This window comes from Giraffa tippelskirchi, chromosome 1, assembly GCF_054371585.1.
Source record: "Giraffa tippelskirchi isolate mGirTip1 chromosome 1, T2T-mGirTip1v1.2.pri, whole genome shotgun sequence".
Lineage (NCBI taxonomy): Eukaryota > Metazoa > Chordata > Mammalia > Artiodactyla > Giraffidae > Giraffa > Giraffa tippelskirchi.
This window is the reverse complement of record NC_137275.1, coordinates 203,365,825-203,384,489: the sequence shown is the minus strand read 5'-3', so window position 1 is coordinate 203,384,489 and position 18,665 is coordinate 203,365,825.

Sequence of the window (18,665 nt, the reverse complement as noted above, 5' to 3'; positions counted from 1 at the left end):
GATATTAGAAATCAAAAAGATCATCATTACTGAGCACAAGGATATTATAAAGATAATAAAAGAAGAGCATTTGACAATATTTAATAATAGATAAAATTTGAAGGCAAACTGTATCAATGGTATGCAATACAAAATTTAAAACATATGTATCAATAATTTGATTTTAAACATTCTAATAAAATATTTCATCATTTGTTTCTTACTTCCTCTGTAGTTTCTTATACATATCTTTTCTAAAAATATGGAATTATCCAATAAGTCAGAAAGAGAAAAACAAATATCATTTATTAATGCATATATATGGAATCTAGAAAAATGGTACTGATGAGCCGATTTGCCTGGCAGGAATAGAGGTGCATACATAGAGAATGAACTTGTGGACACAGGGAGGGAAGGAGTGGGAGGACGAACTGAGAAAGTAGCATTGGCATATATGCACTACCATGTGTAAAATAAACAGCCACTGGGAAGCTGCTGTATAACACAGGGAGCTCAACCTGGTGCTCTGTGATGACCTGGAAGGGTGGAATGGGGATGGGTGGGAGGGAGGTTCAAGAGTAAGGGGAATATATGCATACATATGGCTGATTCACGATGCTGTATGGCAGAAACGAATACAACATTATAAAGCAATTATATTCCAATAAAAACTTTCCAATACCTGATCATTTTTTAATGCTGTCTTCATTATGTCAAAATAATGTATGTCTCTTTTTTCCCCCACATCATCTCCAGAACAAAAAGCCAACATTCCTTGAAAGTATAAGAACTTCTTACGTTCTCACTCTCCCAGCTTTTTAAATTCAGTCCCACTGAGAAAAATTTAGTTGGATCACTCTACTTTAGGATACAATTGAATAGTTTTCAGGTAAAAATACAAAAGAATCCAGTGTAAAGTGAGAGGATGTGCGTGCCGAGACCAGAAAATTTTGGACCTCAACATCTGATGGAGGTCATTGGAAGAAAATATGAGTAGCAGCTAGGAAAGGCTGAACTTTGCTTCACTAAGGAAGTTAAGCAAAACTCCCTGTATTCCATCTTGGGACAGAAAGATGGAAGCCTTGCTTATCTCACCTTTATTTAAATATACCCTGTGGGCTTGGATGATGTCAGTGACCAAAATGCACACTCAATAGCAGACTCTGCTGTCAAGTGTACTGACCTGTGGAAATGTCTCTTTCTTGAGACTCCAAAGATTATTGATGTTGAACATGTTGACTTTTGGTTAGGGAGAACTCAGCCATGTTGCACGTGATTGCCAGCAAAAGCAATGAGCTCTTTTTTTTTTACATTTCATGCTGAGATAAAGGAGGGGATCACACATGTGTACTTCGTAAATTCGTAAATATTATCAATGTGAATACACATTACTGAATGATTTATATAGAATTTGTATCCCAGAGTACTTGAAGCAGGCAAGATGGGATATTTGAGGTTGTTCTGATGTTTAGTCTAAGTTTAGGGTCTAGGTATTTGAGTCAGATAGCGTCAGTTTCAAAATCTCTGTAAATTTTTTCTGATTTTAAATAATTTCTGTGAGTTTCAGTTTCCATACTGCCACAAATACATGATAAAGTGTACAATGTTGGTTCCAAAAGTCACATGGAAAAACATAGAGCCCTAAATATAAAGTAAGAGTCACTTGGACTGCAAGGAGATCTAACCAGTCCATCCTAAAGGAGATCAGTCCTGGGTGCTCATTGGAAGGACTGCTGTTGAAGCTGAAACTCTAATACTTTGGCCACCTCAGATGAAGAGTTGACTCATTGGAAAAGACCCTGATGCTGGGAAGGATTGGGAGCAGGAGGAAAAGGGGACGACAGAAGATGAGATGACTGGATGGCATCACCTACTCAATGGACATGAGTTTGAGTAAACTCCGAGAGTTGGTGATGGACAGGGAGGCCTGGCGTGCTGCAATTCATGGGGTTGAAAAGAGTCGGACACGACTGAGCGACTGAACTGAAGCAGTTTCTATCTTAAAATAAAAAGAACAAAACAGGCTTCCCTGGTGGCTCAGTCAGTAAAGAATCCGCCTGCAATGCAGGAGACCCAAGTTCAATCCCTGAGTTGGCATGCACAGTTATCAAATATCTGAAAGGGAAGAGTTTTTATTGTGTCTTTGCTTTTTCTTTATTCTTTTCAGGTAAATAATGTAGAGGAGAGTTTCAAGACATTTCAGTGTGGATCACTAATGATTTGGAGGCTCTCATCTAAAGTGTGAACTTCTATCATCACTGTCACAGATGACATGAATTTTAACTTTAAAAGGAAATGGCGTGTAACTTTTCTGATATTTTAAGATTTCTCTGGGGGTGGATATATGTGAAGTGAAATGGAAAAAGAAACTCTGTTAAAGGATGAAGGAAGGAATTGTGAAATCACACTTCAAATTACTGAGATTTCTCATAGAATGTGGAATTCAGCTGTGAATAGAACAGAGTGGCTGGGTTCTAGGGTGGGGAAAAGTTTCTGCCTTGGAAAAAGTTGAGTTGGAGTGTAGTTATACCATCACTAAAAACTTTTTTAAATGAAATTCTTCATCAAAAAATTATTTATTATTTATGAACTTGGTGCCAGACACTGTTCCAGATGTGGTACTAACATGATCAAATTCCTTAGGGACATGGCATTCTAGTTGGTTAGTAAACAATTACATAAGTACTAAGAGTTAATAAGAGAAGGAAAAAGCTGTGCTGGGATAAAGGTTAATATAGGTTTATCTTATAATAATTGCAAAGTTCCCCTATTCAGAATTGACTTGGAGGCTGAGATCAAGAGCAAGATTAGAAAGTGAGTAGAAGTTGGAGGACAAGCAAAGAGCACTGGGAAAGATGTTTTGGGAAGAGGAATAAAAATCAGGAAATGTGCTGAAGTGGCAAACAGATTGACCTATTCTAGGAAGTTAAGAAGGCTGGCATTGGTTGGGTGGAAGAAACAGTCATTCAGATTCATCTGATTGGCTCCTTCATGGAGCAAGGGTGGAAGATAGGGGAAGGGGGTAAGCTTCAGGTCCAGTGAATAGAGGAGGGGATATTGGCAGCAGTCCTTCCCCTCAAGGTGGTGAACCTCAAAGACAAAACTTTCTGTTGCAGGACTGTTTACTCTTCCAGAACTCAGGTCTACTGTTAATGCAAACCATCTTGTCTTTTTTCTTTCTGTTAGGTTTTGCAGGCTCCACAGGACCAGTATTCTAGAGGAAGGAGAATATGAACTATTGTCTAGAAATGCGCTGAACAGAATGGAAAGACAACCTCATATTATTTTTTTAATTAGTTTATTTTCTATTTTTTAACTTTACAATATTGTATTTGTTTTGCCATACATTGACATGAAGCCAGAAAGAACCTCATATTATTTTATCTGAGTTTGCATGTTATTTCCATCATCATTCTGTAACTTTTACCAAACTATAGGAATCTGGACAGAGCCTGCACATGCCATTCTGCATAGCTGGATGTGATTCCTGAATCTGAGACTGTCAGCAGAGCAAGGAATTATAAGTAGGAAAAATCTACCCATAGGTCCACAGGTAGGAATAGGAGAATTTCTGAACAAGAAAGCCTATAGTTGTTTATGCCAACATTCCAGTAGGTTTTGACAGCTGTTTCCACTGAAACTTTAACCCCATTCTTCCTTTTTCCTTCTTTTCTTCTTGTTCTCTTGTATCTGCTGAGAAAATGTCTTCAGATAATCCCTCCTCCTGGAATCTTTCTTTCTTTCTTTTTTTAAATTTAAACTTTCTTTCATTTAAAGAAAATTCTTTAACAAACTAATGGATAGTTTCTGGACACAAAGAATATTTATAATAATATTCATTCTCATACTCACCTGCTAAAATACATAACAAATAAAAGTTTGAGTTTTCCAGTTTGAATTAGAAACAAAACAATGCTACTCTTCTTCACCATTAGTCTCTAATGCTGTTCTGGAATTTTGAGCCAATGCAATAAAACCTGACATAGAAATAAGAACTATTAAAACACTAGTGCCAAAAATAACAGCAATATTTTCAGACTCTACTTAGCATCTTCCAAATGTACAACTGTGTTTGTTTAAAGTCTTTTGGAAAGGATAAGCAGGTAAACATAGATAGATGATTTTGGAAAAAGACAGAAAATATGAGAAAACAGCGGAAGTATCCATGAATGATGGCTGAAAGCTCTGGTTGTCTGACTGAGACTTCTCCTGGAATCTTTCTGTGTCCACTTCATTCAGCTGTGACTGATACCTCTTCTAACCTCCACAGTGATATGTCTGATTTTGGACTTGGTACAGATCATTCACCGGATTTAGAAGAAAAAGTGATTTTTGTGTGAATACATGTTACTCTCAGCTCCTTGAGATCAGAGACGAGCTTCTACCATTGAGTTTTTATCTCCTAAGCTTTATAGATAAGGTTTGATATAAAACATATTTTCTGGTGAAATGAGCTGGGGTTTAAGAAATATAATGATTTGCATTTCTCTAATAATGAGTGATGTTGAGCATCTTTTCATGTGTTTGTTAGCCATCTGTATGTCTTCTTTGGAGAAATGTCTGTTTAGTTTTTTGGCCTATTTTTTGATTGGGTCGTTTATTTTTCTGGAATTCAGCTGCAGAAGTTGCTTGTATATTTTTGAGATTAATTGTTTGTCTGTTGCTTCGTTTGCTATTATTTTCTCCCATTCTGAAGGCTGTCTTTTCACCTTGCTTATAGTTTCCTTTGTTGTGCAAAAGCTTTTAATTTTAATTAGGTCCCATTTGTTTATTTTTGCTTTTATTTCCAATATTCTGGGATGTGGGTCATGGAGGATCCTGCTGTGATTTATGTCGGAGAGTGTTTTGCCTATGTTTTCCTCTAGGAGTTTTATAGTTTCTGGTCTTAGGTTTAGATCTTTAATCCATTTTGAGTTTATTTTTGTGTACGGTGTTAGGAAGTGTTCTAGTTTCATTCTTTTACAAGTGGTTGACCAGTCTCCCCAGCACCACAAAACCACAATGAGGTATCATTTCACACCAGTCAGAATGGCTGCTATCCAAAAGTCTACAAGCAATAAATGCTGGAGAGGGTGTGGAGAAAAGGGAATCCTCTTACACTGTTGGTGGGAATGTAAACTAGTACAGCCACTATGGAGAACAGTGTGGAGATTCCTTAAAAAACTGGGAATAGAACTACCATATGACCCAGCAATCCCACTGCTGGGCATATACACCGAGGAAACCAGAATTGAAAGAGACGCGTGTACCCCAATGTTCATCGCAGCACTGTTTACAATAGCCAGGACATGGAAGCAACCTAGATGTCCATCAGCAGACGAATGGATAAGGAAGCTGTGGTACATATACACAATGGAATATTACTCAGCCATTAAAAAAATACATTTGAATCAGTTCTACTGAGATGGATGAAACTGGAGCGCATTATACAGAGTGAAGTAAGCCAGAAAGAAAAACAACAATACAGTATACTAATGCATATATATGGAATTTGAAAGATGGTAACGATAACCCTATATGCGAGACAGAATAAGAGACACAGATGCATAGAACAATTTTATGGACTCTGAGGGAGAAGGTGAGGGTGGGACGTTCTGGGAGGATAGCACTGAAACATGTATATTATCATATGTGAAACAGAACACCATTCCATGTTCGATGCATGAGACAAGGGCTCAGGGCCGGGGCAATGGGATGACCCAGAGGGATGGGATGGGGAGGGAGGTGGGTGGGGGGTCCAGGAAGGGGAACACATGTAAACCCATGGCTGATTCATGTCAATGTATGGCAAAAACTATTACAATATTGTAAAGTAATTAGCCCCCAACTAAAATTTAAAAAAAAGAAGAAATATAATGAAAGAAAACTAAAGAAATGTTGGTATCCAACATCTAATATCCAATACCAATATTCATTGGTATCTACACCAGTGCTAACTAATCATGGGTCCTCGGTCCAATGATTCACTCCAAGAGAAAATGGAATCTGGAAATTATATTGGTATCTTAAGTTCAAGGTCTCATAAACCTACCCTGACCAGAGAAGTACAATCTTCCCCTTAATTCTGAAGTAAACAGTTGACTCTTTCTCATTTCTGATTTGTTCTATCCAGAACTTAGGACAAGACCCAGCCATAAGCTAAAACTGCCCACCTGGTTTACCATCAGTTATTCTGATTCTTACCAGTTCCTTGTACTTGCAAGATGAACATTGTTTCTCTTCTTTAACTTTTTCTTATTAACAGTAGGCTAGATAGCTATTTCAACCCAAACGATCACCAACCTTACCAAAATGGAACCAGACAACTTCTGTTGATATGTTCTAACCATCATATTAGATTTCTCAGATAACAAAGTCAACATTTTGACATCTTCCCTGATATCAGGCTCAGACTTGACCTTCTTATTTCCATCTTAGTGATGTCTCAACATTTATCCTTCATGGAGAATCTCTCATATATGAGCCTATACTAGTCATGATGATCAAAAGTTACTTAATATCGATATTGTAGCTCTTCTAAGTTTAGTATAAGAAGCTGGGTCATAGAAAAAATCTGGGAAGCAATGAAAATAAGATACAATCTCTAGGTTCAATAGTTATGTTTTCAACCCAAAATTTGGTCTGCTAGCTTGCTGCACAGCAAAGTCAATCTACTAACACCAGCTGGTAGGTGAAGAAAATTGCAGTGTTTATTGCAGGGTGCCAAACAAGGAGAATGGACAGCTCATACTTAAAAGTCTTGAACCCCACAGTGGCTTTTAGGGATGTGTTTTTAAAGACAAAGTGAAGGAGAAGGTTGTGGGGAACATGATCAGTTAATGCACAACTTCTGATTAGTGGGTGGTGACCAGGTGAAGTCATAGGGTCAGCCTTATCAGTCTTCAGGTTCCAGGCAGTCTGGTGGATATGTGCTCATGACAGCTATTCTCTGTCTTGTTGGGATCTGGTTTCCACACAACAGCTGAGGAATGTGCATTGGACTGTCTTTGCCTTTGAGACAGAACTGGGAGCCCTTGGGACTGATTTATTAAGTTATGGTTATGTCCCTGCCTGGTTGACCTATCTTTGTTTCTGCATTCCTCTGTTTTTCTAATCATGAATTGCTGGGGCTTGTGTCAACTCATGGTTGGCCTAGGAGGCCGCAGTTATTGCCACAGTCTTTTTCTTAATCATCAGTAAGCAGAGGTTATGGTGATTTTTTCACTAGTAAGATCTCTACATAGGTTTACTCAGTTTCTATTATTTGAAACAATCAGATGTTATCAAAAAAGATAAAACTATTTTATTAAATGACAGATCTGAGAAAATGCCAACCCTATATAAAATAATAAAACTGAATATAAAAATAATTTCAGAAATATTGCAAATTATTTTAAGAAAATTTGCTATTTTATAAGTTATATATAAAACAACATTATTATGGTGGGGACTCATTAAATTACTCGTGGTACCTACAAAATCCAGAGGACAATTCATCAAATGCCTTGATTTTCTTATGTATAATCTTTTTCTCTACACCACCTTAACCATTCACTTCCTTAGAAATATCACAAAGACTTACCATCACCATTATCTAAGCCACCTCAAAAATATCAATTTTAGGCACTCATTTTTTTGAGCTCCATCACTTAGATTTCCTGAATTTCAGCAAACTCCAGAAGATAGTGAAGGACAGGGAAGCCTGGTGTGCTGCAGTCCACGGGGTCGCAGAGTCAGATATGACTTAGCAACTGAACAATAATGACAACCTATATTTCCAGTTCACCCTTTATAATATTCCTACTTCAGCAACTTTCAAAAACACATAGACTTCCAATACATTGAGGTTTCTAGTATTTAACTGTTCATCTCTGCCATAGTGGTCTCAATTTCTTCAAGTATGGAATATTCCATTGTCTATTTTGCTAATCACTCTTTTAATACATCCTTAAATCCCATGATCCTCCCAACCTCTGTTAAACTTCCTTGGCATAATTTCAAGTTTAATTAAATCCAATTAATTAGACTCTTTAGTCTATATTCAGGTAAGTTTAATATGAAAGGAGAAAAACACACAACTGTGCAAATCCACAATCTATTTATGAAAAACCTTAAGAAAACTTGGTGCTGTCTAGCAAAAATACTATTATTTCTCTAAACATTATTGTCTTTCTTTCCTACTCCCATATACAACTATTTCATCCTTGCTCAAATTGCCAATATCTGCTCCTTTCTCATTCTCTGATTTGTGTACTGTTTACTTATTTCACTGAGAAATTAGTAGCAGTCAAAGAAGAACAATTACTCTTTTCCACCAAACCTAACATTTCCTCTGCATTTATATATATATGTGTTCTCTTTACTCTAGAGACAACAGATAAAATTGTCTCTACTCCTGAGGCCAACTCCATCACCAAAATGATTCTCTTACCTTCTCAATGAGCTCGCTCTTGTGTTGTCTCCACAGTCCCCTGCATTACACAATTTTCAGTTTCCTCTGAAGATTTCAACTTCACTGCAATAAAATCTGCAGAGTATCTTCTATCTCTGAAAAACCTTTTCTTTGACTTCCATATCTTCTTCCAGCCACCACTCTTTTATTCCACTTCTATCTTTAATAAAACTTCTCAAAGATTTTGTCTGCTTTCCTATTTTCACACTGAAAGTGAAAGTCACTCATTTGTGTCTGCCTCTTTGTAACTCCATGGACTATAAAGTCCATGGAATTCTCCAGGCCAGAATACTGGAGTGGATAGCCTTTCCCTTCTGCAGGAGATCTTCCCAACCCAGGGGTCCAATGCAGGTCTCTCACATTGCAGGCGAATTCTTTACCAGCTGAGCCACAAGGGAAGCCCAAGACTACTGGAGTGGATAGCCTATCCCTTCTCCAGCAGATCTTCCTGACCCAGGAATCAAACCGGGGTCTCCTGCATTGCAGGAGGATTCTTTACCAACTGAGCTATCAGGGATTATCTGCTCTCATTTTCCCCTGGAATTCACTCCAGTAAGTGGTTTGTCCCACCACTTTATGGAAAGCACTCTTAAAATGATGACTCATGTGTTGTCATACACATTGGCCAATGAATAAATGTCCCATTAGATAAGACATATGTGCAACGAAAGCATGAAAAAAGTTGATTACATCTTTCTTCCAGACATATTTTTTGCTCTTGCCTTCTGAAGTAGCAGAGTTTTCTGGGTTTCTTCTTCTTTCATGCTGCACATTCATTTTCTTGCATCTGCTATCTGATTGTTGGAAGGTGCCGGGGGTCAGCTCTTTGTCTTCTCTTTGCTGTTAGCATATATTTCTTGGGTGATTTGATCTAATTTCATGTCTTTATAAGTCAACAATGCTTTAACGACTACCAAATTTTATCAGTAGCTTGACTACTTCTCTGAGCCTTAGGGTCATTTTCCAAGTAACTACTCAACAGCTCCTTCTAGACATTTTATTGGTTTCATCCACTTAGACCCTCTTCTCCACAAATTCCCTTTTCCTACATCTTGGTTAATGATATAATTTTCATTTGGTTGTCCAGTCTCATACCTCCTTAATCCAACAGCAAGTCTTACTGTCTCCATTTTCAAAATGTATCTCGAATACATTATTCACCAACCTCACTGTTCTCAACCTACTCCTACAATCCACATTTTCTCTCATTTGGGTTATGAAAATAGCCTCCAAAATGGACTCTTTTCACATTTTGCCTCACTCTATATTCTAGAAAATGTGACATTTTAGAAATGCAAATAAGACAATTCACTTCCTCCCTTCAAAATCTGGTAGTTTTTTTCCATTACAATGAAGAAAATTATTCACAAGTAATTTACTCTAAGTAATTTACTCCAGTTTATCTATTTCGCTTCATCTCTTATCCCTCATCCCTCTTCTCACCACTTGTTCTGTACCACCTGCCCTGGTGTTTTTGATATTCTTCAAGTGTCTAAGAATAATCCCACTCCAGTACCTTTGCAACTGCTGTACTTTCTTGCAAATCTTCCTTTAACTTCACTCATTTCTATCAGGGTTTTTGCTTAAATTTGACCCCTTTAAAAAAACCTGATTTTTTCTAATCCTCTTATCATCATGATTCATTTGTACAACAAAGTGTACATCACATTAAAGTGATGTACATTTATTTGTCACGTGCTTATTTGGGAGTTTATTCTCCTACTAGAACATGAGCCTCATGAAAGCAGGTACTATAATTTTCATTGTTAACAGCCTTATTCCTGCCCCAGGCTGGATATGGAAATGAAATAAAACACTTCCCCCAGGGATTCTAGGAGTCTTCTTCAATCACTCTGAGGGTTTGTGAATGCTTTTGCTATTTCACCACCCCTACTTTCAATGATATCTTAAGTCTGATTTTGTATGTGGTCCCTTCTTAAGGACACAGTTACTATACTACTCTCCTAACCCTTCAAATATCCCTCATACAACTTCTATTTATGGAAGTTGAATGAATCCTTTAGGGGTTCCTATTTTCTCTTCTTGTGTGGTGGGACTGTCTCTCATGCTACATACTCCATTCTTGTCTTATATTAAAATTTGGCTCTGTATTTCAAGCAAGCTTTCTTTCAAGTCTATATTTCTGTTTGTGAATATCTTTCTCCAAACAAACCAGAAGGCTGTGAGGGTACAGCCAACTGCAAAATTAAAAGACAATTATGATCAGCATTTTCATTGTTTGATATTTTCTACGATGTACTTCATACCCAGTTAGGAATTTATAGTCATAGAGATCAGTGGATTAGAAAGCATTGAGCACATTTCCTAACTACAAAAAAAAAATCAAAACATATATTGTGTCCATTTATAATCTCAATGGTCATATAATATAAAAAGATACATATATATATGAATAATAATAACAAATAGAAATTACATAATAAAAATTAAACTGTCATAAAATTGAGAGACTGGGACCTCTTAGCAGATATTGAGAAACATGTATTAAAGCTGAACCTCATAGGGAAGACTTAGTTTAAAATATGAAAATGTAAGGAGAGGAAACCAAATTATTAAAGAATTTAACATCAATGAATGCATAAATGAATATACTGTGTTCAGTCACTAAGTCATGTCTGACTCTGAGACTCTATGGACTGCAGCATGCCAGGCTTCCCTGTCCTTCACTATCTCCTGGAGTTTGCTCAAACTCATGTCCGTTGTGTTGATGATATCATTCAACCATCTCATCCTCAATCCACCCTTTCTCCTCCTGGCTCAATCTTTCCCAGCATCAGAGTCTTTTTCAATGAATAGGTTCTTTGCATCAGGTGGCCAGAGTACTGGAGCTTCAGCTTCAGCATCAGTCCTTCCAATCAATATTCAGGGTTTATTTCCTTTAGGGTTGAACAGTTTGATCTCCTTGCTGTCCAAGGGACTCTCAAGAGTCTTCTACAGCACCACAACTCAAAAGCATCAATTCTTTGATGCTAAGCCTTCTTTATGGTCCAACTCTCACATCCATACATGACTACTGGAAAAACCATAACTCTGAATACATGGACCTTTGTTCGCTAAGTGATGTCTCTGCTTTTAAATACACTGTCTAGGTTTGTCATAGCTTCCCTTCCAAGGAGCAAGTATCTTTTAATTTCATAGCTACAGTCACCATTCACAGTGATTTGGGAACCCAAGAAAATAAAATCTGCCACTGTTTCCACTTTTTCTGCATCTATTTGCCATGAAGTAATGGAATCAGATGCCATGTTCTTAGTTTTTTGAATGTGCCAGGTGCACAGGGAAGCCAGTGGCCATGGGTACAGGAGATATGGGTCCATTAGGATTTTTTTAAAATAGGCAATTATCTATGTGAGAAAAAGAGTTAAATGAATTTGGCAGGTCCAGAAATTTGAATACTCATGGATGCTTTGAATCCAGAGGATTAATGAAGGCATGCTGAAATTGTGGCAGGAAATAAAACTACCCAACAGTGGTTCTTAGACCACTGGCAAGTAAAAAGTAAAACAAAACAGCATTCTGCATTCAGTGGTTAAATTGCTTCCATGGTTTCTGGACAAATTGAGAACAAGTGTCAGTCTGCAAAATCAAAAGAAAATAATCCAGTGTCTCATCAATGTGTATATAACACACATATCCTCTTCCAAAGAAAAGAAAAAAAAAAAAAACATGATAACAAGTTGCTACACTGTAGCACAGAAATTGATGGTGTGTCAACCTGGAATACCTGGAAAAGGAACTAGCAACCCATTCCAATATTCTTGCCTGGGAAATCCTATGGATAGAGGAGCCTGGTGGGCTAAAGTCCATGGGGTTGCAAAAGAGTCAGACATGACTTAGCTACTTAACAACACAACAGCCTAGAATAGTGGAAAGGCTAAGGGCTTTAGAGGCAATATTCACCTATGTGAAAATACCCTGTGACCTGGGAAAGTTACTTAATCTTCACAATTTCTGATTTTCCTTTTTGTTCAATGTATTAAAATGTCTTCCTGGCATGGTAGTTGTGAGTAGGAGTAGGAGTATTAATGGAGTATTACTATATTCCCAGGCCCCTTGCAGGAGCTCAGTCACTACGGTTTTCTTTGCATTCATTCAGCAAGTAATTCAGTTCAATTGCTCAGTTGTGTCTGACTCTTTGCAACCCTATGGACTGCAGCACGCCAGGCCTCCCTATCCATCACCAACTCCCGGAGTTTACCCAAACTCATGTCCATTGAGTCAGTGATATCCAACCATCTCATCCTCTGTCATCCCCTTCTTCTCCCACCTTCAATCTTTCCCAGCATCAGGGTCTTCTCAAATGAGTCAGTTCTTCGCATCAGGTGGCCAAAGTATTGGAATTTCAATATCAGTCCTTCCAGTGAACACTCAGAACTTATCTCCTTTAGGATGGACTAATTTGGATCTCCTTGCAGCCAAAGAGACTTAATTTTGGGGGGCTTCAAAATCACTGCAGATGGTGACTGCAGCCATGAAATTAAAAGACACTTACTCCTTGGCAGGAAAGTTATGATCAACCTAGACAGCATATTAAAAATCAGAGACATTACTTCACCAACAAAGGTCCATCTAGTCAAGGCTATGGTTTTTCCAGTAGTCGTGTATGGATGTGAGAGTTGACTGTAAAGAAAGCAAGTAATTACTGAACTCCTGACATTTGTCAAACCATAGTTAAAGCTATGGTTTCTCCAGTAGTCACGTATTGATGTGAGAGTTGGATCGTAAAGAAGGCTGAACACTGAAGAATTGATGCTTTTGAGCTGTGGTGTTGGAGAAGACTCTTGAAAGTCCCTTGGACTGCAAAGAGATCAAACTAGTCAATCCTAAAGGAAATCAGTCCTGAATATTCATTGAAAGAACTGATGCTGAAGGTGAAACTCCAAAATTTTGGCCACCTGATACAGAGCCAACTCATTGGAAAAACCCTGATATTGGGGAAGATTGAGGGCAGGAGGAGAAGGGAGCAATAGAGGATGAGATTGTTGGATGGCATCACAACTCAGTGGATATGAGTTTGAGCAAAATCTGTGAAGGACAGGGAAGCCAGATGTGCTGCAGTCCATGGAGTCACAGAGTTGGACACCACTTAGTGCCTGAACAACAACAGTAATGTTTGCCAAGGACAATTTCTGATGCAGAGGATAATGTAGTTAGAAAAAGAAAAACAGAAACCTCCTTCAAGGAGCTGACAGTGTAGTGTTTGTGAGGGGAAAGTTAAAAAAATCAAGAAGCTACGACACATGCCATTTTAATCTCCTGTCAGTAAATTGCCTGCTGTCCTGTTGTCCAGGTGTTAGGATGCAGTTAGTTGCAACAATTGAGCTCAGGACACGTCTCCTAACAGCCCCTAGCTGGTGACTCAGTATAGCTTGTGTTCTTGGGCCTGGCTGTTTTTGTGTGGTGTGGGGTTCTTTGCATTCAAGTTCACCATCGATCTGGCCAAGATTTTTTTCATAGCCACACCATAAATCTGGCCAAGATTTTTTCATGGCCACTCCACATACCCATAGTTGGGTAGTCTGAATCTTTTCCTACCCAGCCCTCTCTCCTTTTTTCAGAAGGGTCAGACTAGCATGATGGCTGGCAGACTGTCCTGCTTCTACTCCCCTACCTTTAATTTGTCACAGGTGTTCCCTATCTTATTCTTCTTCCTTTGTCTCAGATCTGCTTGCTGGAGGATGCCACCAACACAGGTGGTGTGTTTGGAAGTGAAATGTGTAGAAAAGCATCCCAATGGAACCATGCAGAGGCAGTTCTGTGCACTGTTTGTGAGATATTTTCTGTGCCCTCTGAAGGACTCCTGCCCAATCCACATCTAAGCCACTCTTTACTCATCTTTGTGGGGAAGAGGTTGTTCAATGCTGGTACTAAAAATACACAAATAAGTACTCAGTTGAAGAAAAAGTTGCCCCAACCACATTACCTTGTTCATATAAGTTTCAAAACCAAGAGAGTGCGATTAATTCACAAATTCCAGCCCCCCTTTTTCTACACCATAATGTCAGGTTGAAAGATGAGAAGAAAATTATCCCAGCTCTCTTGACATCTGCTGCGTGGAGTGAAATGGAGACTCATAACTGCTGCAGGCTGTGCTGTCATGAAATCGCTTCTTTTTATTTAGAAAACCCCTTTGGTGATGAATGCAATTCTGCTTTCCTGGCAGCTGCAGTGGAACTCTGCAAGCAGCTCATGTCATCAGTTAATTCTTTGAAGGCTATTCCTCTGACTGGCTGAAGGCCAATGATAAACCAAACACTGGTAGGGCTGACTGGTGTGTAGAAGCTGAGTCTCTAGGTTGTGCACAAACCAACTAGCCACCAAAAATAATAATACAATACATTTTAACAAGAGACTGATGGATTTTGCAGCAATTTACTCTGAAATGTTCTGAAGTGATTTAAATTCATTGAAGTGAAGCCCATTTTGCCCTAGATTTTTTTTTCTCCCGTTTTGGTCACAAAATCTGTACAACATTCAGCCTTTCTCCTTGGGTTTACAGCACGTACCACTCCCCTCACAACACTGGGGATTGATATTAACTAGTGTTGCTTCTGCTCATTTTTGCACTTGCTTTTCCAGCTATGAATGTGCTTCTCCTGCCATCTCCCTTAGTAGTTCAATGGGTACAAATTGATGCTTGTGATGAGAGTCTACAGATTCCTTCACTCATGCAGGATGTATTAAGAAAAAAAAGTCTGTATTTGAATCTGTGCTAGGGTTATAAAAATGGCACCAGTTGCTTCCAGAGAGCATAAGATTACCTTTCTAGAATGGGAGATACTTATATAAACAAATAACATCAATAATGCAATTTTTTTTTTTTACTGCAATAGTATGCAGATGAAAAATTATGTCAGCCCCAAGGACAAAGTGACTTTTGCTTGGAAGAATTTGAGAAGGGAAGATCTAGGAGAATACGGGCTGCCTGCTATCTCCACCAACCTTCTTCATGTCTCCTTTCCATGAACATATTCAGCACCTCCCCCAACTTCACAACAAATAGCTGCCATTAAGATAGGAGTTTTGGAGCTGCCCCAACTTGAAACTTGTCAGAATATGCCAGGTTGTCAAGCAAGGTATCGCAGGGTGCAAGGACAGCATATGCAATGATTCTGCTGTTTAGTTGCTTGTAGGGCTAGTAGTGCTTAGTTGCTCAGTCGTATCCAACTCTTGGTGACTCTTTGGACTGTATCCCACCAGGCTCCTCTGTCCATGGGATTTTTCAGGCAAGAATATTGGAATGGGTTATCATTTCCTTCTCCATGGGGTCTTCGTGACCCAGGGATTAAGCCCATGTCACCAGCATTGGCAGGCAGATTCCTTACCACTGAGCCACCAGGGAAGCCCATGTGTACATATATGTATATATTAAGGTTTGATTGATTGAAACTGTATACAAAGAAGCAAAAGGGAAATTATAAATCATTACATTTTCACTAAGATTTGAGTAAGATAATGTTGATAATTGATACTGAAAATGTAGTCAAAAAACAGTTGGTGAAGTGCAGTTATTCTGTGCATTATATGCTGAGCAAAGGCGCCCCATCCTATGTGTACTATTTGGAAAACTCATGTCATATCATCAAAGTTTCTTCGATCTGTTATAGGAACTAAAAGGACCATTGATGTAAATTGATGACAATTTACCATTCACTAAAAATAGCTATTGCCAGAACATACTCTGAAAAGGATTTGAAAGTGTTTATCCTCTTCACTGTCAATTAGCCAAAAGAATTTCCTTCGTTGGCTTGCCAAGATGTATAAAACTCTAAGTATAGAGAGTCAATTCTTTATAGCTTTATCTTATTTCTGTAAACATTCCTTCAATGTCTTTAGCAGAGCTAACAGATTGTGATTGGATAAATTGATGACCAACCCCTGAAAGAAAATGGCTAAACCTTGGGTGTCAGGAAGTACCATGAAAGAACAAAATGGAGATATTGGGAACACTTTCCAATTTGGCCAATAGCCAGATGCAATTGTTCTCATTCGTCTTGGGAATTATACCTTTGCACTGAAATTGTTCTTTGCAATTTTGTTATTTAATAGCAATTTATGTCATTATCCTTAAGCCATAACAGAGTGAAATTGCAGTAAATACAAAGATATAAACTACAATGCAAGTCCTATCCTTGACAAAAGTAAAATGAAAACATGCTATCTCTCAATATTAATACCATCTTTGTGACCTCTGAAGCTTTAGTCATTCATTTTACAAAAGCTGGAAGGCTGCCAGATTCACAAACAACATGGATGAGTCTGGGCACCATTGCAGAAAACTGAGTCAGTAGCTAGTTTCAGTAAGAAAATATTTACTACAGGAAAAGGAATAGCTTAAATACTTATTGGGAGAGCTGGAAGGACAGATTTCAGATGAGAAGTTCTCAATCCTGTGTCTGCATGCACATCAACTGAGAAGATTTTGAAAATATCTATATCCCAAATTCATTCCCTGAGATGAAAATGATTGTCTGGGGTGCAGGTAGTAGAACTTAGCCCCTCTAGGTGATTGTTATCTGTGACTAAGTTGAGGCTGCTCCAAGTTGAGTAGTCATTGTTCCAAGAACCATACTACAGAATCCAGCCACTAAGAGAACTGCTGCTGCTTCTACAACCAGGAAACTTCAGGCTCTGTAACCTCACTGCTATCATCATGATCAGTTCCATGCAGTTCTAAACTTCTGACATTACAGCTGGTGCCAGCATGCTCTTCAGCAGCAGAACAGATTTATTGTGCCTTGACACCTGCAAAAGTAAATGATACTAGAATTCAATTATTGTTAAAACAGTAAACACACACACAAATCAGATGACTCCATGATCAAATTTATAGAAGCAAGAGAAAAACTTGCAGAAATGTGGCTTCATTTTCCCCTCTCACACCTAGAAGGAATGCATTTTATTGACTAAAACAAAGTTATATGCAGTATTATAGCTGCAAACAAGCCTAGAATATGGCAATTTTTGCTCTCCATTCTCTGCAGCACTAGAAGAAACAATAGGAAAAGAGTGAAATAGAGGTTAAGGACCAATCTATTTTATCCAAACACAGCACATGCAAGAGAATCAATATTTATATTAGATATTTTAATTTAAAAATTATTATTTATTTATTCCTGCTACTGCTAACTTGCTTCAGTCATGTCTGACTCTTTGCGACCCTATGGACAGTAGCTCACCAGGCCCCACTGTCCATGGGATTTCCCTGGCAAGAATACTGAAGTGGGTTGCCATTTCCTTCTCCAATTTACTTATATGAATAATCAATATTAATTTAAAACTTGACAAATAAGCTTATTTTAGTACATTAAGAGGTAGAATTGTTCAAAAGTATCATCTGCTTTCCACTTCAACATGAGTTTTGTTGTTGTCACTACCATCTTCACAACAAGAAAAAATGTTTAACAAACAAATACCAGCAACTCTTCTTAGATCAACTGGAAAAAAGAAGGAAACCTGATACGTGAAAACAGAGATAATTGAATACAGAGTATCATAGCTTACCAGGATCAGAAGCTGCCACTGGAAACAGGAACTGGTAGGGACAATTAAATGGTAACTGAAAAATTATAGGAGGCTAAATGTGAGCTAAATTGGAAGCTAACAATTCATGAAAACCCAGTCATAGGGAGCCCCACACTTTCATAAGTTTGGCCAAATCTCATGGTAAAGGTAGTAGAAAAAACCCCTGTGCTTCAGGAAGGGGAAGTAGAAGTAGTCATTTTAAAATATGACCAGAGAATTTTGTTCTCCATGGCATGAACTTGTTCTTGGTAGAAAATAATTTTGGAGAATCTTGCTTGACACAGCAGAAGGACAACCAGCTGTCTCAAGACCTTTCCTGACTTCCTATGTCACATAACAGAGACAAATATTGCAGCTAGGAAACACTTCTGAAGGTCATAGCCCAGGAACTCAAGCCCATTAATAAATAGATTTCAACATAAAGATTATGCCATTCTTTTTCTCCTCCCTGATGTCTTAACAACATATCAACAGAACTTCAATAACATAATACAACTGAGAGAACTGCAGGACAGACTATACTTAATTCAGAAACCAAAAGACAATAAGTAGATAACATCAATAATACTAGAGGAAATAGAAGCCTCTCACATTTATAGCTGTAGCAAACATTAAACACAGCTTAACTCTTATCTAGATAAACATAAAGGGAAAAGTGAAAGCAAAAGTCTTAATTGTTCAGTCAGTTCAGTCACTCAGTCATGTCTGA